Source organism: Mobula birostris, chromosome 30 (assembly GCF_030028105.1).
Source record: "Mobula birostris isolate sMobBir1 chromosome 30, sMobBir1.hap1, whole genome shotgun sequence".
Lineage (NCBI taxonomy): Eukaryota > Metazoa > Chordata > Chondrichthyes > Myliobatiformes > Myliobatidae > Mobula > Mobula birostris.
Window position 1 is genome coordinate 25,720,034 of NC_092399.1, and position 23,311 is coordinate 25,743,344.

A 23,311-nucleotide genomic window follows, 5' to 3' on the forward strand; every position below is an offset into this window, starting at 1 on the left:
CGCTTCTTGAAGACGCCTTGGATGCTACGGGCGCTATTACCCAAGATGGAACTGAATAATTTTACAATTTTCTGTAGCTTCTTTCAGTCTTGTGTAGTAGCCCCACCCGACCCATACCAGACAGTGTTGCAGCCTGTCAGAATGCTCTCCGCGAGACATCTATAGAAGTTATCAAGTTTTTTTAGATGACATACCAAATCTCTTCAAACTCCTAATGAAATATAGTTGCTGTTTTACTTTCTTTATAACTGCATTGATATATTGGGACCAGGGTAGATCCTCAGAGATCTAGACACCCAGGAGCTTGAAATTGCTCACTCTCTCCACTTCTATCCCTCTGAGGACTGGTACGTGTTCCTTTGTCTTACCCTTCCTGAAGTCCACAATCAGCTCTTTTGTCTTAGAGTTAATGCAAGGTTGTTGCTGTGACACCCTTCAACTAGCTGATATATCTTACGCCTGTATGCCTATGTCTCTGTCTGAGTTTCTACCAACAATGAGTATATCATCAGAACTGTATAGATGGTATTTGAGCTATACATAGCCCCACAGTGATGGGTATAGAGGAAGTAGAACAGTGGGCTAAGCACACACCTCTGAGGTGCACCAGTGTTGATCATCAGTGAGGAGGAGATATTATCACCAATCAGCACAGATTGTGGTCTGTGATAATAAGCCCTTTGATTACCAGTCCAATTATGAGTCAGGAACGTTCATGCCGTGACCCTGTTAATCCAAAAGGTGACCAATCCTGACATTACACGCCAGACCAAGTGGGTGGTAAAAGAATAAACCCTCAGCCCACTGGAAATCATGAAAACCGTTAGCCACAACATCGAAGGCTTCAGCCACAGTAAAGCAGAAATCCTGGCAAATTTAAAACCGGACATCTTGTGTATACAAGAAACTCATAGGCTGTACAACCAACTCTATGTGCCAGGAATGCACTTGGCTATTGACACCCCTAGCCAAAATTAGGTAAGGGCAATCTTTGTTAGAAATAGATCTATAGCAATGAGCACAGCAAACATCCAAGCTAGCTCAATGGAACTTCTAAAAGTTGAAACAAAACACATAAATATCATCTTGGTCTACAAACCCCCTAATGAACCATTCATGTGGCCACCTAATCTAGATCTCCAGGACAAAATGTGCCTCGTTATTGGTGACTTTAATAGCCATAGCACCAACTGGGGATACGAAGATGACAAAGCAAATGGAAAAGAAGTTGTATCATGGGCTCTAAACAACAGCCTTGAGCTACTATACATGTCAAAGGACACCCCTACCTTCACAAGTGCCAGATGGAGAAAAGGATACAACCCAGACCTTGCCTTTGTAACCTCGGCAAGCTCCAACCTCTTCACACGAACAGTCCTGCAACATATACCCAAATCCCAACACCGTCCAGTCCAGATAGAATCCCTTCCAGTTCTAAGACCTGTACCATCAAAGTACCTTTCAAGAATTAACCTGAGAAAAGTGAATTGGACATCTTTCGCAGAATCCCTTGATCAACTTATTGATGCCATACCACCAGAACCTGATCATTATGATGAGTTTGTCCGACTAATCTGGAAAGTAGCGCAGCAGAACATACCTACAGGCTACAGAACCAAAAACGAAATATATTCAGGGATTGACTAGTGTTATCGAGCAAAGTTATGATGAGTACGTCAACTTATATGGCCAAGACCCCTCTGGTCAAGACACAATTGAAGTGGGAGAGTTAGTTCTGTCCCTGCTGAGCCAAGAGAGATAACAGCATTGGCAGGAACTGATAGAAAACACAGACATGACCAAGAACAGTAAGAAGGCATGGGCAACTGTTCGGAAACTCAACTTAGACAATAGACCACCATAGAGAATTGCTGCCGTAACACCCAATCAGGTTGCCCACCAACTAATACTAAATGGTCGACCAAATAACAAGGAACGGAGGCAAAAGAAAAAAACAACATCAGGAGATGGAGTCAGCTCTCTCAAATGGCAATAACACCTTCCCACCTCTCACCCTAGAAGAATTAAAGGATGAAGTATCGCAGCTAAAATCCAACAAAGCTGCTGGCATAGATGGGAATTCTTAATGAATTCCTTAAATATTTTGGACCTAAAGCACTCCATTGGCTTCTGTCCCTTTTTAACTGTTGCCTAAGATCATTAAAAATACCTAAAAAGTGGAGAAGACAAAGTTGTTGCTCTCCTAAAACCCAATAAAGACCCCAACATTCCTAAAAATTACAGACCGATGTCCTTGCTCTGCACCCTCTATAAACTCTACGAGAGACTCATACTGAAAAGAATATCCCCCTTAGTCGAAGATCTTCTAACACCAGACCAAGCTAGGTTCAGGCCAGGCCGCTCTTACTGTGGTCAATTCCTGAACTTAACCCAGTATATTGAGGATGGCTTTGAAATGCGACAAATTACAGGTGTAGTATTCCTTGACTTAACAGCAGCATACAACACTGTGAAGCACAGAGGCCTTCTACAGAAATTATCTAAAATGTTAAAGAAGCAAACCACAGTCAAAGTAATAAGAAGCCTCCTAGAAAATTGGAAATTTTATGTAGAAATGAATGGAATTAAGAGTAGGTGGTGTCCACAGGGATCAGTCCTGGCACCTCTACTATTTAATGTTTACACAAACGACCAACCAGCCTTTCCTAACACACGCAGGTTTATCTATACAGGCGACCTATGCATAGCAACACAAACTTACTCCTTCCAAGAAGTTGAAGTACGACTTACAGCAGTCCTCGAGGCAATGAAGCAGTATTATGAAAAATGGTCTCTGAACCCAAATCCATCAAAAACTCAAGTGTGTGCATTCTACCTGAGGAATCGAGAAGCAGCTCGGAAACTCAAGATCTTCTGGTGTGGGAAGGAGCTTGAACGCAATCCGACTCCAGTTTACCTGGGGGTGACACTGGATAGGACGCTGTCATTTGCTACTCACATCCAAAAAGTCCGAGGGAAAGTTGGCTCTCGCAATTCTCTCTTGAAACAATTAGCAGGCACGAAATGGGGAGCTAACGCTCATGCATTTAGATCAACTGCCCTAGCACTCTGCTATGCACCTGCAGAATACTGTGCACCTGTGTGGGGCAGATCAGCCCACGTGAAGAAAATAGACCGGTTGCTTAACGAAGCCTGCTGAATAATCACGGGCACACTGCGCCCCACACCCACGAACATTATTTACAGACTTGCAGGCATTGCTCCCCCCAGAGATCTGAAGACACACTACAACAAAAATTGAAAAGGGTAAGCAGAACTCGGATCCACGGCACCCACTAAACCATCATGTGCCAGTTTCCAACAGCCTAAAACCGAGGAAAAGCTTTGCTACAGTGGGGAAACTACCGCACGGAACATCCCCCCAAACATACAGATTGACCTCTGGCAACAAACAGAAGCCAGAGCCCCACCAAACAATACAGCGCAAGACCCCACAGAAATGTTGCCAGACTGCTTTTGACAGATGGAAGTGGTGCACTCTCAACAGAGCGAGAGCTGGAGTTTGTAGGACAGGAGACAATATGGTGAGTTGGGGTTAAAAGACCAGTGAATCCTGTGAGTGTGGCGAAAGGGTGCGGAACTTTGAACACATTCTGAGCAACTGCCCACTCTCACCTGATTTCGCTGACACTGACCAGTTCAATGTCAACCAAACAACACTAGAGTGGCTGGCTGTCTGGTGTGACAAGCTATGATGATGATGATGATGATTATGAAATGGCCTGTAATCTTCTTCTTTCAAAGCACAGAATATTTTCAAAGAATCAGTAGAGAAAAGAAATAGAATTCAGCTGTTAAACGCTGCACTCACGTTTAAATCAGGCAGCTCAGTGTGATGAAATGTGGCTGATTAAGGATGATTAAGGTCAACTTGGTTAAAGCTGCTCTTGTGCTTCCCATCATTTTTCGACTACTTCAGCTACCTCCACTGCATGTTTCAGTGATTCACCATGTCAGAGGGCAGTTCCCAGGGCACCTGCTTCATTAATCAGAGGCAAATAAGATTCATACCACACACGTTCATTCCGTGACAATCTCCAACAAGAGTCGAGCTGCTTCTCCTCGATATTCAGCAGCATTACCCTGACTGATTTCACTCTCTGCTGGGTGAGTTCAGCAGGTCAGGCAGCATCCATGGGAGGGAATAAAGAGTCAAGCTTTTCAGCTAAGAGCCTTCATCAAGACTAAAACATCAACTGTTTATTCTCCTCCATAAATGCTGTCTGACCTGCTGTGTTTCTCCATCTTTTTGTGTGTTGCCTTGGCTTTTCAACATCCGCAGAATCACCTGTGTTTATAATTTCACCCTCTGCCTGGCTTACCACAAACACGTCAGCTACAGTGTACGCCAGGGAGAATAACATATGTGAGTGAGGATAAACCTGATTCTGATATGGGTCTCTATTCTGGACTGAGAGTGGAAAGGGGGCAGGGAGAGGGGAGAGAGACATTCTGTAATAATTATTCAATTGTTTAGAATCCAAAGACCTTGCCTGGTGTTTCAGGATTGGGTGTGTCCGCACCCATGCCACCCCTCCCCCCCCAACATCTCTTGCACTCCTTCTCTGCTATCTGTCCCACACCCCTCCAGTGGCCCTCCACCCTCGCCATTCCCAACATCGTTTGCTCCTGCTAGATTTACAAACTCGCTCTTTGCTCCGTTTTCATAAATGCCAGACTGTGCAATAGTCTGAGGCACCCTAGCTCTATATATGTGTGCATAGGGCTTTTGCTGAGTACTGTACATCCTTGGGCTCACCACTGGCTACTGAAACTGGTCCAGATATGCAAATTCTGTTACTGCAAGAAATAGAGGCAAATGATGGAATTGACCTCCTGATGTTCCAAAGGCTTTTCACCATCTGCAAAACACAAGAGATACATAATGCAATGCTCTCAACTTGGCAAGGTGAATGTAGTACCAGCAACTGCTAGAAGTTTCGGTACTGAGCAAGCCACCCATTCAGCTCATTTTGTTGGCAGCCATTCACTCAGTGCATTGTATTATGGCTGCAGGATATTCAATCGCTATAATCCAGTAGTACCTCACAATGCAACAGACGCATAGCAACGCCACCACTGGCAGTTCATCCTCTAATGCACATATTGTGTCTTGACATTGTATCACTATTCCTTCAGTCATTCTTAGTCTAAGTCCTGGAACTCTCCATCCAGCCACATTCACTTCACCAATGAGAGACCCTTGTGCTTAAGGATGACCTGCTTCCAGTGGACATCTCTGAGTGAGTTCTAAGGAAATTAATGATTAATGTGGTCAGTGTGGGACTGCAGACTCTATCATAAGCAGAGCCATGAGTGCTTATTGGGGCAGGCGTGTTTCTCGCATGGGAGCCGGTGTACTCCTATAACCCTTACTGGTTTTCTGCCTGTTGCCAATAGGGCGGAGGGGTGTTTTTTTATGTGCTGTCCCGCTATTTTTCTTTTAGCATTCACAGCCTGCAGATTCCCAGCAACTGGTGAGAAAGTAATGTTTTGTTACAGTGAACATCCTTGAGACGTTTACTGCATCCTGCAGGTGAATCTTTTCTCATGAAGGAATGACAATAGGAGTGCCCCTTTTGTTTTGGAGACTTATCACAGGCAAGTGGATGATTGGTATGTCCACCAGAGGTGATCAATAGTTTACATGCAGGATTGTTGGTCTATGGGGGGAATCTGATGCTTGACCTGCCAATAGGTTTGAAGAGTATTGCAGAGTTAACGCTGAGAATCCTGCTGTTGTTCCCCAAGGCATATAGGAAGGCTGGGATCAACACTGCCCAGCAGGTCATAAACTTAGTCCAAGATTTGAGGTCTTGGACTCTGACCACACTCTTCCTCAGACATTTGAAGGATACTGCAGTAGCTGAAGTGGTGAATCTGATCATCAATGTGTCTGTTTTCCCTTAAGATTTGTTTCTGAGATGTGGAAAGTGGTCCACGTTTTTTCAGAATCAGTTTTCCTATCATTGGAATATGTCATGAAATCTGTTTTGCTTGAAGTAAGTAGTGCAGAAAGAGAGGAAAAAATACTGAGATAGTTTTCATGGGTTCATTGTCCATTCAGAAATCTGATGGCAGAGGGGAAGAAGCTGTTCCTGAAACGTTGAGTTTGTGCCTTCAGAGTCCTGTACCACCTCCTTGATGGCAGCAATGAGAAGAGTGCATGTCCTGCGTGATGGGGGTCCTTAATGATGGATGTTGCCGTTTAAGGCATTGCCTTTTGAAGGTGTCCTGGTATCTGTGCTGGGGAAGCTAGTGCCCATGATGAAGCCAGCTGTGTTTGCATCTTCTAAGGAAGTCGAAGGACTGTCGTGCTTCCTTCCTAGTTGCACTTGCATGCTGGGCCCAGGACAGGTATGGAAACACCAATATCCTTGAAAGGAAAATCCTACAGAAAAGTAGTGGATACAGCCGAGTCCATCATGGATAAAGCCTTCCTTACTATTGAGCACATTTATATGAAGTGTAGTCGCAGGAAAGCAGCGTTCATCATCACAGATTCTCTCCATCTGGGTCATGCTCTCGTCTAGTTGCTGCCATCAGGAAGAAGGTACAGGTGTCTCCGGACTCACACCACCATGTTCAGGAACAGCTATTAGCCCTCAACCATCACGCTCTTGAATCAGAAAGGATAACCTCGCTCAACTTCACTTGCCCTATCACTGAACTGTTCCCTTGACCTGTGGACTCACTTTCAAGGACTCTTTATATTTATTGCTTATTTGTTTATTGGTGTATCCTTTCTTTTTGTATTTACACAGTTTGTTGTCTTTTGCACACTGGTTGTCCTCCCTGTTGCTCTGGTCTTTCATTGATTCTATTATGGTTATTGGATTTGTTGAGTAGGCCTCCAAGAAAATAAATTTTATGGTTGTATGTGGCGACAGATATGTACTTGGATAATACTTTCAACTTTGTGAAGCTTTCTCCAATCCTGTGCAGTGGCCCCTCCATACCAGATGTTGATGCAGCCAGTTAGAATGCTCTCCATGGTGTACCTGTAGAAATTTTCCAGGACGTTGGTGTGAACGTTTTGTTGTCAGGATCAGGTCTGGAGGGAGTTTGCAAAAATACCCTTTCAAAAAGTACCCTTTGCAAGAGCATCTTTATGCAAAAGTAGCAAGTTGCTTGAAGATCTTGGTCTTACTGAAACTTACTGTAAGGTCCATGCTTGGGGGACCCTGGGGAAGGAACACATAATGGCCACTGGCTTGATGGATGACCTCTGAACTGGTGGGATGGAGCACATGCTGAATGGTGATCGCAATATTTTAACCAAAACACACAAGATTCTTCGAATGCTGGAAATCCAGAGCAACAAACACAAAATGCTGGATGAACTCAGCAGGTCAGGCAGCATCTATGGAGCGGAATAAACAGCCAACGTCTCGGGCCGTGACTCTTCATCAGAACTGAAAAGAAGCCAGAATAAGATGAAAGAGGAATAAGTATAAGCTGGCAGGTAATGGGTGAAGACGGGTGAGGGGGAAGGTGGGTGGGTGGGGGAAGGTATGAATTAAGAAGCTAGGATCTGATAGGTGGAAAAGGTAAAAGGCTGAACAAGAAGGGGAGTGAACCATGGGATAAAGGAAGGAGCAGGGGCCCCAGAGGGAGGTGATAGGCTGGTGAGGAGATGAGAAAAGCGGTAAGAGTGGAGCCAGAATTGGGAATGGAAAAGGAGGGAAAGGGGAGGGAGATAAATGACCAGAAGATAATTTAGGTTGGAGCTACCCAATCTCGCCTGGCATCACCCATCATCTGCCAGTTTATACTCATTCATCTCCCTGCACCTTTTTATTCTGGCTTTCCCTCCCTTCCTTTCCAGTCCTGATGAAGAATCTCCTCCTGAAGCATTGACTGTTTATTCCTCCGCAATAATTATCTGTAGTCTCTTTTATGTAAATGGTATCTTGATCTTGATGTTTCAGAGTGTATATTTGCAAGTGTTCTACTGTATGTTCAGCAGTTTGATGATAAAGTATGGGGGATCTTGTTGCTGAAGTGACTCTACTCTGTTGGGAACTGAACCCTTCATTTAGAATAACAGTTAAATTTTATCACATTGCAGGCATAGGTTAGAGACATATTTCTGAGACAACAAACTTGAGAAAGCTTCTTTATTCTTCTTGGTTGAGAATTAAAATTGTTGTAAGTTTAACATTTTACTTGGAGTTGTCATGCAGGGGGAAAGAAACATGCTTTTCCCCCTCATGATAGATGTACTGTAATCCAGCGGTCCCCAACCACCAGGCCGCGGACCGGTACCGGGCCGCAAAGCATGTGCTACTGGGCCGCGAGGAAACGATATGATTTGGCGATATGAGTCAGCTGCACCTTTCCTCATTCCCTGTCATGCCCACTGTTGAACTTGAACGCATGCGAGGTCATTACGCGCGCGTCATCCATGTCACCGCAGGAAGATCAACTCCTCGAGCTTGCAAATGAAGGCGGGCTGAAAAGTATGTTTGACATAACATATCTGCCAGCATTCTGGATCAAAGTCAAGGCTAAATATCCTGAGTTAGCCATGAAAGCACTGAAAACGTTGCTTCCATTTCCAACATATCTCTGCAATGAATGCAACGAAAACCAAATTGCGGAATAGACTGGACATAAGGAACCCCCTTCGAGTATCGCTGTCTCCCATCACCCCTCGATGGCACCGTCTCGTTGCAGGGAAACAAGCCCAGGGCTCCCACTGATTCAGCGATATTGGTGTGTTGCAATGATTTTATATGTTCATACGGGGAAATATGGTGCTGTGTGTTTAATATCCAAACGTTACTTAAAATGTTATAATGCTATTGAGTTATAAGTGACTTATAATTGACTTATCGCTATATTCATGTGCTGTGTTACATAAAACCTGAAATAACACTAACATATATTAAAAGCAGGAATGATATGATAAATACACAGCTGATATAAAGTAGAAATAATGTATGTACAGTGTAGTTTCACTGAACAGAATTGCCAAAAACGATTAGTAGCAAAAAAATGGGCACGTACACGCATGCGCATGTCACGCATGTGCACATATGTGCCCGCGCAAGGCTTCACGGTCATGGTAGTCTTTCTCGGGGTAAACACAACGTATTTAACTGCTACTCTTGTCCGTTGGCAACCCTACCCCGCCCCCCCCCCCCCCCCCCCGCCCCCGGTCGGCCGGTCCTCAAGAATATTGTCAATATTAAACCGGTCCGCAGCAGTGCAAAAAAAGTTTGGGGACCCCTGCTGTAATCCACACTATATCTGTCAGGGCGCTGAAGCAGGGACCCAATCGCGCACCAAGTACTGTGCGCACTGCGATATTTACTGAGTAGCAAATCCAGAGGGGCAACAGAGTCGGCATTAAAGTTCAGGCGAGATGAAAAATTCCAGAGAAATCCAAAAACCAGAATCGGGAAATAGGCAGAGTCGATATTTGGACGGATAGAGTTCAGATACGAATGCTGGAAAGGCTCAGGAAAATTAACTGGCACAATCTGGCAACAACAGGTGAAAACACAGGACTGAAATACACTGAGCAATAAACAGAAGGGCAGATGATAGGTGGAGCACAATGAGACAGAAGTGGCAGCAATACAGGTAATAATGAGAAGCAGATGAGAGACGGAGTACTCAGTAATACAGGGGCCGGAGTAGAGCAGGAGCGGGGACAGGAGCACGTGGCAATACAAAACCACAGACTGACAGCTAGGGGGAAACACACAAAAAGACAGAGTTCCTGACAATATCTCAGGATGTAGCTATTTGACTCCGGGAAAGAAGTGATTTGGGGAGAAGCTTTGCAATGACTTTCTCTGCAGCAGTGCCAGGAGAGCCATCTCTGTCAGTATTGCAATCAAGAAGATAGCTCATTAAATCTTTTCTATGGATACCTGCAGACCACCAATAATTGTTGGCCCTGACACTGAAACATCTGGCTAAAGTCAGGTGCTCATCTATCAGGTGATATGAAGATGCATAGTTGAGGACTTTTCTGAAAAGATTTTAAATTGGGTCCTAAAGGAGCAAAGGACAGCACAGAGTTTCAAGGCAAATCTACAGAGCATATGGTCCAAGTAGCTGTAGGCATGGTCCTCAGTCATAAGACCATGAGATAGGGTTACCAACTTTCTCACTCCCAAATAAGGGACAAAAGTAGCAGTCAAATATGGGACACTTGGGTTTATCCCGAGAAAGAGTACCATGACCATGAAGCCTTGCGCAGGCACCTATGTGCGCCTGCGTGATACGTGCATGTGTGTATGTGCTGATTTTTTTCTACAAATTGGTTTTGGCTTAATCTTCCCGATTCTGCTTTTACTATATGTTGGTGTTATTTTAGGTTTTATGTGTTATTTGGTATGATTTGGTAGGATATTTTGGGTCTGGGAACACTCAAAAATTTTTCACATATAAATTAATGGTAATCGCTTCTTGGCTTTACGCCATTTTGGCTTACGAACGGTTTCATAGGAACGCTCTATCTTAGTGGGGGAAATACGGGACAAGGGCGGTCCCGTATGGGACAAACCAATTTAGCCCAATATAGGGGATGTCCCGGCTGATATGGGACAGTTGGCGCCCCTACCGTGAGACCATAATATATAGGAGCAGAAGTAGGCCATTTGGCCCATCAAGTCTGCTGCACCATTCAATCATGGGCTGACCCAATTCTTCTAGTCATCCCTACTCCCCTGTTTTCACCCCATACCCTTTGATGCCCTGGCTAATCAAGAACCTATCTAACTCTGCCTTAGATACACCCAATGACTTGGCCTCCGCAGCCGCTCGTGGCAACAAATTCCACAATCAAATGACAGAGGAAGTGGTTTATGTATAAGTAGGCAAAACTGAAGGCTTCCAGAACTCATGGGTATCCATTGACTCTGGTGCAGATGATGGCAGGGGTGGAGGCGGGGGGGGGTTGAAAGGGTGAGACCATAAATGTGATCCTCTCAAACATGTTAATAATAGTGTTGGAAAATAGAGCAAAATTTATTTTTTTCTGGGAACTAAATTACCTTTTTTTGGAGGTGTTGTGAATCTCTGTGTTTTGTTATATGTATTGACTGCAATTTACATTTGATGTCAGCAACAGAAGCTCTGACTCATAACTGCTGCAACACTTGTACAAATCTGGGCATCAAAAACATAGAACATTGTTCATTCAGGTTAGGAAAGGCAAGCTTCTGGTTTCATGTGGATTTCCCAGGGGAAATGCAGTAGTCTTGAGATGCTTGCTAAGTGATAGTGGTAGTTCCTCTTGTCTGTGAAAGTGAAAGACTTGAGTGAAATGATCACTTAGCTGCAGTGATAGTTTTCAGCCATTCTCTAGACCTTCAACGCACTGTGTGTAGCTTTTCTTCACATCAGTTTTATTTAAATGGGAACAAACAACAAGGAGGAAATCAAATAGAGGTGAGTTTGATTTGGTAATGCATCCTGTCTACGACAAGAGCTGGGAAATCTTCAAAGACATGATCTGCAAGTGTATAAATAAAAACCTCAAATATTACACTTTGCTGTGTCAAAAACAGGTAGAACAGAACATCAGTTACTCTCTGCTGTATTTCCTTGTCAACCTGCCTTCATCTTAAGGCTAGGTACAAGCTTTTTCTAAACTGTTTGGCTACATACAGCTACTGATGGCATGAACATTGACTTCTCAAACTTCCGCTAATGCCCCAGCTCCCCCTGGTACCCCATCCGTTATTTATTTATTTATATACACACTTTCTTTTTCTCTCTCTTTTTTTCTCCCTCTGTCTCTCTCACTGTACCCCTTGCCTATCCTCTGGGCTTCCCCCCTCCCCCTTTTCTTTCTCCCTAGGCCTCCTGTCCCAAGATCCTCTCATATCCCTTTTGTCAATCAACTGTCCAGCTCTTGGCTCCATCCCTCCCCCTCCTGTCTTCTGCTATCATTTCGGATCTCCCCCTCCTCCTCCCACTTTCAAATCTCTTACTAGCTCTTCTTACAGTTAGTCCTGACGAAGGTTCTCGGCCCGAAACGTTGACTGTACCTCTTCCTAGAGATGCTGCTTGGCCTGCTGCGTTCACTAGCAACTTTGATGTGTGTTGTTTGAAATTCCAACATCTGCAGATTTCCTTGTGTTTGTGAAGATGAGAAGGTCTGGGTTCTGTAGTAGCAACATACAAACAACAATTTGATGTGCACTTGACATTAACTGATTTTCAAGGTTATGGGTAGGAAGCTGGGTTAGGATGTAGCTAGTTTCTTCTACAGTTATTCTTGAGTTTGGCTTGAGCTTGGGAGAAACATTTCAGTCTCACAGAACAGCACAACTTGGAACCCTTTCAAATGTGATTAAAATAATAGAAATATCAACATTACAAATAATCAACAAGTAACATTACCTGATATTACTGAAGACTTGAAAGGAAGCATTAAAAACTGTTAGCTTCTTTTAAAAAAATTAGTGCTATCTGTGAACTCTCTGCAATAGTTTGAGATAGAAATGGAAGACAGTTTTATTCAATTGTTCAGTCACCATGCGTTTTTATTGAAAGAATCTGGCTCCAATGGGATGAAACAGTTCTTTTCAATTGGCAAAAAGAGCCAAATGGCCTCTATTTATATTACAGATTCTATAACCAGCATTTGATCTTTGGATATGCTACTTAAGTCAGTTTCTTTAAGAGAGTAACTTGGTGCTTTAAACTGACAACTGATTCATCAAAAAGGACTATGATCTGACATTGTAAGCTGTATCATGGGCTACTGATTTTGTTAAAAAAAAACTCCTAGGTCAACCTCAAGGTTAAAAACAAATCAAATAATAATATTCTACAATGCAGAAGGCACACAAAATATACTCCAGGAATTCCAGTTTTAAAAATCATTCTGAATAGTTTTTCTTCAGTCATTTCATACCTAAACTAGCACGTTCAATAACATTTCAGACAGTGACATGCCCTCTGTCATAGTGGCAAACCTTCCAAACATATATAATTGGATTCCCACCTCCTCAGAAAAAGGCACACTCAGAAGTGGCTCTTGTGTGACAATGCATCGCAAATTATGTAGCCAACATTGTATGTTCCTATCTAATTATTGCTGTTGCATTTTGATGCTTGAATGTACTTTTCCATTGCAAAATAATTAAGATTTACATTTGCATTCATTCTGACTGATGATACTTATTAAAATTAAATGGAGTGTAAAAGTTCCTTTACTTTCTGCGTGTATTGGAAACATTTGGTCTTCTCAAATTCTAATAAATTTGCTGAAATGCATTATGTACATGAGTTCACTGAAGCAGATTGGATATTCCTTCATACCACTGCCCTTTAGTAACCTTTCTAGTACATCTTCAGGGTGAAGTCTTAAATGATACTGATCAGTATTTTAATTTTGTTCAGTTTGCTCGAGTCCAAAAGGTAGACAAAATACAGTGAAAAATCTGTGTTTTAAACAGAACAGTAGTCTGAAGTAAGGAAAATATGTCCAGTTCATAGCATGGTTTACAATAAAACATGATCAAATGTAATTTTATTGAAACATTAAAATGTGTTTTGGAGAAAATGCACAAAGTCTTGGGAGAGAAAATTAGTGCCTAATTCTTGATTTTTCCATTCATGGAGTCATCCTCTCAGGATCTATCTTGTCAAGCCCCTTTGAAACATTAAAATGTTTCGAAGGGGCTTGACAAGATAGATCCTGAGAGGATGACTCCACGAATGGAAAAATCAAGAATTAAGCACTAATATTTGGGCAAGAAGTATGAGAGATGAAGCTCATTTTTTCTCTCCCAAGACTTTGTGCATTTTCTCCAAAACACACTTTTCCAGAGTGATTTGGAGGCTGAGTTGTGAATATACAAATTAAGAGCTGGAGCAAGCTACTTTATACCTCAAGCCTGCTCCACCTGTTAAGATCATGGCTGATCAGATTGTAGACCTAACTCTGTTTTCTCGCCTAATTGCTGTAATCTTTTACCCATCTGTATTAAAAAAAAACACCTCATTCTTCTACTGCACTTTCAGGAAGAGGAAAAGACTTGCAAAAACACTAAATTTCCTGAATGAAAAGAAATCTTAAACTCGAATCGCCAATGCCATATTTTTGCACGGTGACCCCCAGTTCTAGGTCCCTTCACAGGTGGAAACGTACTCTATATCATGATCCCTTAGCATTTTATGTTTCATTTATCTCCCTTTCTTCTAAGCTTCTGGCTAGTTCAATCTTTACTGTTAAGACAAACTGCATATTTATTGATGAGTTGGGCAGACCTTTCAACTTTAGGAGAATGAAGAGTTATGGCGTGCAGACAGGAAAGTTGAGATAAGAATAACGATGAGGTAGATCACTTGAGATCTCAGCGAACAGCAGGAGGGACTCAAAGGAGCATTCAGCCTATATATCCTACATCTATATTCTCAGAGAATGGGAGAATGACCCTATAATTTCTGATGTTATTTTCTTGAAGAGAGAATAGTTTTTATTATTCTGAGAGGCGGGACTGCGCAGGTGTGTGATGTCGGGCAGTGCAGCGCGGCAGAATTAAAAGGGCAGACATCCTGCTTCGGATTTGATTCGAAGAAGGAGTCTGAGTGGGAGTGCCGAGAAAGACGTTTTTGAAATTTTCGTTATTTTTTTTTCTCCAACGGCGTTCTGAGAGGAGGGACTGCGCAGGCGTGTGACGTCGGGCAGTGCAGCATGGCAGATTTAAAAGGGCAGACATCCTGCTTCGGGTTTGATTCGAAGAAGGAGTCTGAGAGTCTGAGTGGGAGTGCCGAGAAAGACATTTTTGAAATTTTCGTTATTTTTTTTTTCTCCAACGGCATTCTGAGAGGCGGGACTGCGCAGGCGTGTGACGTCGGGCTGTGCAGCGCGGCAGATTTAAAAGGAACAGAGCCTCATAGAGCAGGCAGCGTAGTTTGTGGGCGGCGGAGTGAGCCGGGAGCAGAGTGAAAACTTAAGGGCTTCGGCTCAACGGGCTTAGGCGGAAACAGGCGAGGAAGGTTTGGCATTCATTTTCTGTTGTTATTTGAGGAGAGGGGCAGTATGAGTGTGAGGGCAGTTTGCTGTTCTCGGTGTCGGATGTGGGAGGCCCTGGAGTCTCCAAGCCTCCCGGACGTCTACATCTGTGCCAAGTGCATCGAGATGCAGCTTCTAAGGGACCACGTTACGGAACTGGAGCTGCAGCTCGATGACCTTCGTCTGGTCAGGGAGAGTGAGGAGGTGATAGAGAGGAGTTGCAGGCAGGTGGTCACGCCGGGGCCACGGGAGGCAGACAAGTGGGTCACGGTTAGGAGGGGGAAGGGGAAAGGTCAGGTAATAGGGAGTATCCCGGTGGCTGTGCCCCTTAACAACAGGTACTCCTGTTTGAGTACTGTTGGGGAGGACAGCTTACCCGGGGGAAGCGATAGTGGCCGTGCCTCCGGCACAGAGTCCGGCCCTGTAGCTCAGAAGGGTAGGGCAAGGAAGAGGAGGGCAGTTGTGACAGGGGACTCGATAGTAAGGGGGTCAGATAGGCAATTCTGTGGACGCAGTCCAGAGACCCGGATGGTAGTTTGCCTCCCTGGTGCTAGGGTCCGGGATATTTCTGATCGTGTCCAAGATATCCTGAAGTGGGAGGGTGAGGAGCCAGAGGTCGTGGTACATATAGGTACCAATGACATAGGTAGGAAAAGGGATGAGGTCCTGAAAGGAGAATATAGGGAGCTAGGAAGGGAATTGAGAAAAAGGACCGCAAAGGTAGTAATCTCGGGATTACTGCCTGTGCCACACGACAGTGAGAGTAGGAATGAGATGAGGTGGAGGATAAATGCGTGGCTGAGGGATTGGAGCAGGGGGCAGGGATTCAAGTTTTTGGATCATTGGGACCTCTTTTGGCGCAGGCGTGACCTGTACAAAAAGGACGGGTTGCACTTGAATCCTACGGGGACCAATATCCTGGCAGGGAGATTAGCGGGGGCTACTGAGGTGACTTTAAACTAGAATGTTTGGGGGGTGGGAATCAAATTAAAGAGGCTGGGCGTGAGGAGGTTAGTTCACTACAGGGGGATGGGAACCAGTGCAGAGAGACAGTGGGGTGTAAAGTGAGGGTAGAAACTAAAAGTACTATGGAGAAAAGTAAAAGTGGCAGGCCGACAAATCCAGGGCAAGCATTAAAAAGGGCCACTTTTCAGCATAATTGTATAAGGGCTAAGAGATTTGTAAAAGAGCGCCTGAAGGCTTTGTGTGTCAATGCAAGGAGCATTCGTAATAAGGTGGATAAATTGAAAGTGCAGATTGTTATTAATGATTATGATATAGTTGGGATCACAGAGACATGGCTCCAGGGTGACCAGGGATGGGAGCTCAACGTTCAGGGATATTCAATATTCAGGAGGGATAGACATGAAGGAAGGTGAGGTGGGGTGGCGTTGCTGGTTAAAGAAGAGATTAACGCAATAGAAAGGAAGGACATAAGCTGGGAAGATGTGGAATCGATATGGGTAGAGCTGCGTAACACTAAGGGGCAGGAGACGCTGGTGGGAGTTGTGTACAGGCCACCTAACAGTAGTAGTGAGGTCGGAGATGGTATTAAACAGGAAATTAGAAATGTGTGCAATAAAGGAACAGCAGTTATAATGGGTGACTTCAATCTACATGTAGATTGGGTGAACCAAATTGGTAAAGGTGCTGAGGAAGAGGATTTCTTGGAATGTATGCGGGATGGTTTTTTGAACCAACATGTCGAGGAACCAACTAGAGAGCAGGCTATTCTGGACTGGGTTTTGAGCAATGAGGAAGGGTTAATTAGCAATCTTGTCGTGAGAGGCCCCTTGGGTAAGAGTGACCATAATATGGTGGAATTCTTCATTAAGATGGAGAGTGACATAGTTAATTCAGAAACAAAGGTTCTGAACTTAAAGAGGGGTAACTTTGAAGGTATGAGACGTGAATTAGCTAAGATGGACTGGCAAATGACACTTAAAGGATTGACGGTGGATATGCAATGGGAAGCATTTAAAGGTTGCATGGATGAACTACAACAATTGTTCATCCCAGTTTGGCAAAAGAATAAATCAAGGAAGGTAGTGCACCCGTGGCTGACAAGAGAAATTAGGGATAGTATCAATTCCAAAGAAGAAGCATACAAATTAGCCAGAGAAAGTGGCTCACCTGAGGACTGGGAGAAATTCAGAATTCAGCAGAGGAGGACAAAGGGCTTAATTAGGAAGGGGAAAAAAGATTATGAGAGAAAACTGGCAGGGAACATAAAAACGGACTGTGAAAGCTTTTATAGATATGTGAAAAGTAAAAGATTGGTTAAGACAAATGTAGGTCCCCTGCAGACAGAAACAGGTGAATTGATTATGGGGAGCAAGGACATGGCAGACCAATTGAATAATTACTTTGGTTCTGTCTTCACTAAGGAGGACATAAATAATCTTCCAGAAATAGTAGGGGACAGAGGGTCCAGTGAGATGGAGGAACTGAGGGAAATACATGTTAGTGGGGAAGTGGTGTTAGGTAAATTGAAGGGATTGAAGGCAGATAAATCCCCAGGGCCAGATGGTCTGCATCCCAGGATGCTTAAGGAAGTAGCCCAAGAAATAGTGGATGCATTAGTGATAATTTTTCAAAACTCGTTAGATTCTGGACTAGTTCCTGAGGATTGGAGGGTGGCTAATGTAACTCCACTTTTTAAAAAAGGAGGGAGAGAGAAACCGGGGAATTATAGACCGGTTAGCCTAACGTCGGTGGTGGGGAAACTGCTGGAGTCAGTTATCAAGGATGTGATAACAGCACATTTGGAAAGCGGTGAAATGATCGGACAAAGTCAGCATGGATTTGTGAAAGGAAAATCATGTCTGACGAATCTCATAGAATTTTTTGAGGATGTAACTAGTAGAGTGGATAGGGGAGAACCAGTGGATGTGGTATATTTGGATTTTCAGAAGGCTTTTGACAAGGTCCCACACAGGAGATTAGTGTGCAAACTTAAAGCACACGGTATTGGGGGTAAGGTATTGGTGTGGGTGGAGAGTTGGTTAGCAGACAGGAAGCAAAGAGTGGGAATAAACGGGACCTTTTCAGAATGGCAGGCGGTGACTAGTGGGGTACCGCAAGGCTCAGTGCTGGGACCCCAGTTGTTTACAATATATATTAATGACTTGGATGAGGGAATTAAATGCAGCATCTCCAAGTTTGCGGATGGCACGAAGCTGGGTGGCAGTGTTAGCTGTGAGGAGGATGCTAAGAGGATGCAGGGTGACTTGGATAGGTTAGGTGAGTGGGCAAATTCATGGCAGATGCAATTTAATGTGGATAAATGTGAAGTTATCCACTTTGGTGGCAAAAATAGGAAAACAGATTATTATCTGAATGGTGGCTGATTAGGAAAAGGGGAGGTGCAACGAGACCTGGGTGTCATTATACACCAGTCATTGAAAGTGGGCATGCAGGTACAGCAGGCGGTGAAAAAGGCGAATGGTATGCTGGCATTTATAGCGAGAGGATTCGAGTACAGGAGCAGGGAGGTACTACTGCAGTTGTACAAGGCCTTGGTGAGACCACACCTGGAGTATTGTGTGCAGTTTTGGTCCCCTAATCTGAGGAAAGACATCCTTGCCATAGAGGGAGTACAAAGAAGGTTCACCAGATTGGTTCCTGGGATGGCAGGACTTTCATATGAAGAAAGACTGGATGAACTGGGCTTGTACTCGTTGGAATTTAGAAGATTGAGGGGGGATCTGATTGAAACGTATAAGATCCTAAAGGGATTGGACAGGCTAGATGCAGGAAGATTGTTCCTGATGTTGGGGAAGTCCAGAACGAGGGGTCACAGTTTGAGGATAGAGGGGAAGCCTTTTAGGACTGAGATTAGGAAAAACTCCTTCACACAGAGAGTGGTGAATCTGTGGAATTCTCTGCCACAGGAAACAGTTGAGGCCAGTTCATTGGCTATATTTAAGAGGGAGTTAGATATGGCCCTTGTGGCTACGGGGGTCAGCGGGTATGGAGGGAAGGCTGGGGCGGGGTTCTGAGTTGGATGATCAGCCATGATCATAATAAATGGCGGTGCAGGCTCGAAGGGCCGAATGGCCTACTCCTGCACCTATTTTCTATGTTTCTATGTTTCTATATTATGGTACCAGAGTTCATTTAGTATTTATTACCACAATATTGGCAGCATCCATCAAAGAGATCCCATTTCATTTTAATGCCTTGTTGATTTTTCTGTACATTGAGTTATACAGCTGTTCGTTTTAGATAAGAAAGCTCTGTTGTAGTTTCCCAAAGGTGAAACAAGACTCTACAACTTTCTAGTCTAGAGAAGTGAAAGGAACAGTACATGCATTCGGTGAGAATTAACTGAAATACAATTATATCCCTTGGTAATAATGGGTATCAGTTATCTCGCACATTAAACCTCACTTGATAAAAGACAAAGTGGTTATAATTAATTAAAAGATGGTTATTGGGAATATTCATTAAAACAGGAAATGCTCTAGGTTTTCAATTAATTCCCAGTTTATTAAATTCTGAATTGATGGATATACCCATTGTAATAATTTTATTTCTACTAAGTTGACTTTCATGAACAATAAGCCTGTTCATAAATTTGAGTGGAGTCGGAGAGTCAAACCAAACGATCATTAAGATGCAAAAATATAAGAAAGAGGTAATGAAAATATTATTCCAGAACATGAAGGTGAATTTCTAAATTACTGAGACCCTGAAACTCCTCCAAGTCCCTCAAGTTATTTCACTTTATTTCCAGAGATGTGCAATTTCTCCTGAGTTCTCATTCCAAAAAAGGTTCAATTGATTTATTTACATCCACAAACTTTTGGGCACCACCATGAAGCATGTTTTAATTAAAGTCATTTGTATTAGCTGCATCAAATTTCAAGCTAATTTAGTGATCTGCCTATCAAATTGTTGGGCAAAATGTCCAACACTAAAGAACATCAAAATAAGAAACAGAACCTCATGGCAAATTGTGACTAATGATGTTGCAAATTAATTTTTAAAACATGTCTCAAGATTGAAACACATAATGCCAGTTTTGAAGTGTTATTTGGTGGGACAATTTTTTTTTCCAGGAATGAAATGTGATAATAATCATTTCCAGCTCATTTCATGTTGTCTTTGAAGTGAATGGATACTCCTGAAGATATGTCTTCAGCTTTCCTTTCATCCTTTTGGCATGCACCTTAACCTGCACTACATTGACCTCAATCCTACTGAATTTACATCTAGTATGAGACCCCCAGTGAAGACTTCCTTCTCCAACTTCTAATTCAACTCTGACCCATCACTTATCACATTACTGTCACTGAAACAGTTTGAAATCTCTCTCCCACTTATCCCCTACCTTGCATCCTTTTTTTGGAGAACAAACCACACTTTCCCTCCAAATGTCACGGAAATTCAAGTGGAATATCACTCCTCTGCCAAGCCAATCTTGAATCCAAATTATTAAGTCTTCTGGATCCTATATCCATCATCTGGATTAGCCTACTATGAGGGACCATATTGAAAATTTACATTGTACACAACATCTACTATCATACTCTTATCTATCATCTTTGTCGCCTCTTCAAAATATTAAATTATATTAAGACATGACCTCCCTCACACAAGACCTTGCTAACTACCTCTAATAACTGTATACTCTTCCAGATGTGAGTGATTCTATCTTAAAGAATCTTTACCAATACACTTTCTACCACTGATTTAAGTCTCACTGACCCATAATTTCTTGGATTATCAGTATTTCCCTTCTTAAACATAGGAACAATACAAGCTATTCGCTACTTCCCTGGAACCTCATCTTTGGCTAAAGATTTTAAAAACTTACTACCTAAATCAATGAGCAATGCTTTGGTTGTGCTTCAACCAATCATTGGATTCTGTTGCAACTCCTATCTAAAGCACCCCTGTGCATGTCATGGTATTCAAAGACACTTTATCTAGTAACTAGCACTGATGACACATCTCTAGGTACATTAAAAACAGAGAACAGTACAGGTCATTCAGCCCACGAGGTTGTGTCCCCATTTTAGCCTACTTTTAAATCAATGTAACTTCTAAATCTTAATGTTATAGACAATAGACAATAGGTGCAGGAGTAGGCCATTCGGCCCTTTGAGCCAGCACTGCCATTCTCTGTGATCATGGCTGATCATCCACAATCAGTACCCCGTTCCTGCCTTCTTCCCATATCCCTTGACTCCGCTATCATTAAGAGCCCTATCTAACTCTTTCTTGAAAGCATCCAGAGAATTGGCCTCTACTGCCTTCTGAGGCAGAGCATTCCACAGATCCACAACCCTCTGCGTGAAAAAGTTTTTCCTCAACTCTGTTCTAAATGGCCTACCCCCTATTCTCAAATTGTGGCCTCTGGTTCTGGACTCCCCCTACATCGGGAACATGTTTCCTGCCTCTAGCGTGTCCAATCTGTTAATAATCTTATATGTTTCAATCAGATCCCCTCTCATCCTTCTAAATTCCAGTGTACACAAGCCCATTCGCTCCAATCATTCAACATATGACAGTCCCGCCATCCCGGGGATTAACCTTGTGAACCTCCGCTGCACTCCCTCAATAGCAAGAATGTCCTTCCTCAAATTTGGAGACCAGAGCTGCACACAATTCTCCAGATGTGGTCTCACCAGGGCCCTGTACAACTGCAGAAGGACCTCTTTGCTCCTATACTCAACTCCCCTTGTTATGAAGGCTGACATGCCATTAGCTTTCTTCACTGCCTGCTGTACCTGCATGCTTACTTGAATGTTCTATGAATCTAGCACACTTAAGACTTTGGTGTCAGACTGGCATATTTTTCAGACATATTGCATGTTTTTTTTGATATATTAAACCAGTATGGTAAAATTTTCAGTGAACCCTACAAGTTTAAATGAGGTGCAGGAAAAAGAACAAAGTGAATTTCAAGGAAATTTGGGACACGGAGATGTGGTGAAATTCAAGCAAGCACAGAACATGGGGCATGAATAAGTTTCATGGAAGTGCAGTAAATGTGGCCACTGGTTATAAATAAGGTAAGCAAAATATCATTCAGTGAGCTAGATGCTGAACCATCAGGGTTCCCAAATAATCAGATAGCAGGTTATGAAAATGCAACTGCATCACTATATTTTGAATGAAACACATAATGAAATTCTACCAAAAGCGCAGCTTCCTTATTTCACTGGCAGTCAAATTTCATGCCTTCCTATGTAACAGTAAAAACCAGTCAGTTAAGAATATTAATAACCACAGTCGGTGGCAAGGTCGTGATACTTCTCGTTGACCCAGAAGAGAGTATCCTAACCGGCTGCATCACTGCCTGGTACGAAAGCAGCAATGCTCAGGAATGGAAAATGCTACAGAAAGAAGTGTATACAGCCTGTCCATCACAGGCTAAGTCCTCTCCACTATTGAGCATATTAACATAAAGTGCTGCCAAAAGAAAGCACCAGCCATCATCAAAGAACCCTCCCCTATCCGGGGCATACTCTCTTCTCACTATCATCGGGCAGGCGGTACAGGAGCCTTAGGTCCCACAACCAACAGAACTAGAAACAGTTATTACCCGACAGCTATCAGGCTCCTGAACCAGCATGAATAGCTTCAATCACCACTGCTCTGAACTGATTCTATGACCTACAAGCTCACATTCAAGGACTCTACAACTCTTTTATTTCTCATTATTATTTTTTTTATTTCTCTGTATGTCTTTTGCACATTGGCTGCTTGCCGATCTTAGTTTATACAGTGCCTTGAAAAAGTATTCAGCCCCCACAACTAGTTTTACCTTTTACTGTTCCATTTCCTAAATTCAAAATATACTGAAGTACGATTTTTTGAGCTAATCTACAAGAATGTGCAGCATGTGTAAGATTCCAAAACCTTCAACAATTCACTGAAATTAAAAAAAAACAAAATTATGAGGCTGAAAATGTATTCATCCCCTTTGTAATTACTGTGCTGAATTTTCTCATGTGCAACATACTGCATTACGTTACCAACTCACCCAATTTGTTGATGTAAAATATTGGAGGATTACCTGGTTTCAACGAAATCTTAAGAGTGAATACCCTCTCTCCCTATAAGGTCCAACAGCATGGTGGATCTTCAATAGACCAAATCAAAATGAAGACAGAATAGCATTGAAGACACTTCAGGGAAGTTATAATAGAGAAGCATAAACTTGGGGAAGGGTACAAGACCATTTTAAAGGCATTGAACATACTCCCAGTCCATAGTGAAAGAGTGGGAAAAAAAATGTAACCACATCCACGCTGCCTAGGTCAGGCCACCCCTTTGCACTTAGTGGCA

General features: G+C 43.0%; 1 protein-coding gene across 6 annotated transcripts in view; it reads left to right on the forward strand.

The window, feature by feature from the left end:
* Positions 1-23,311, forward strand: part of grik3 (glutamate ionotropic receptor kainate type subunit 3) — a 591,681-nt gene that overhangs the window by 68,289 nt on the left and 500,081 nt on the right. The gene's annotated exons all lie outside the window — the stretch shown is intronic.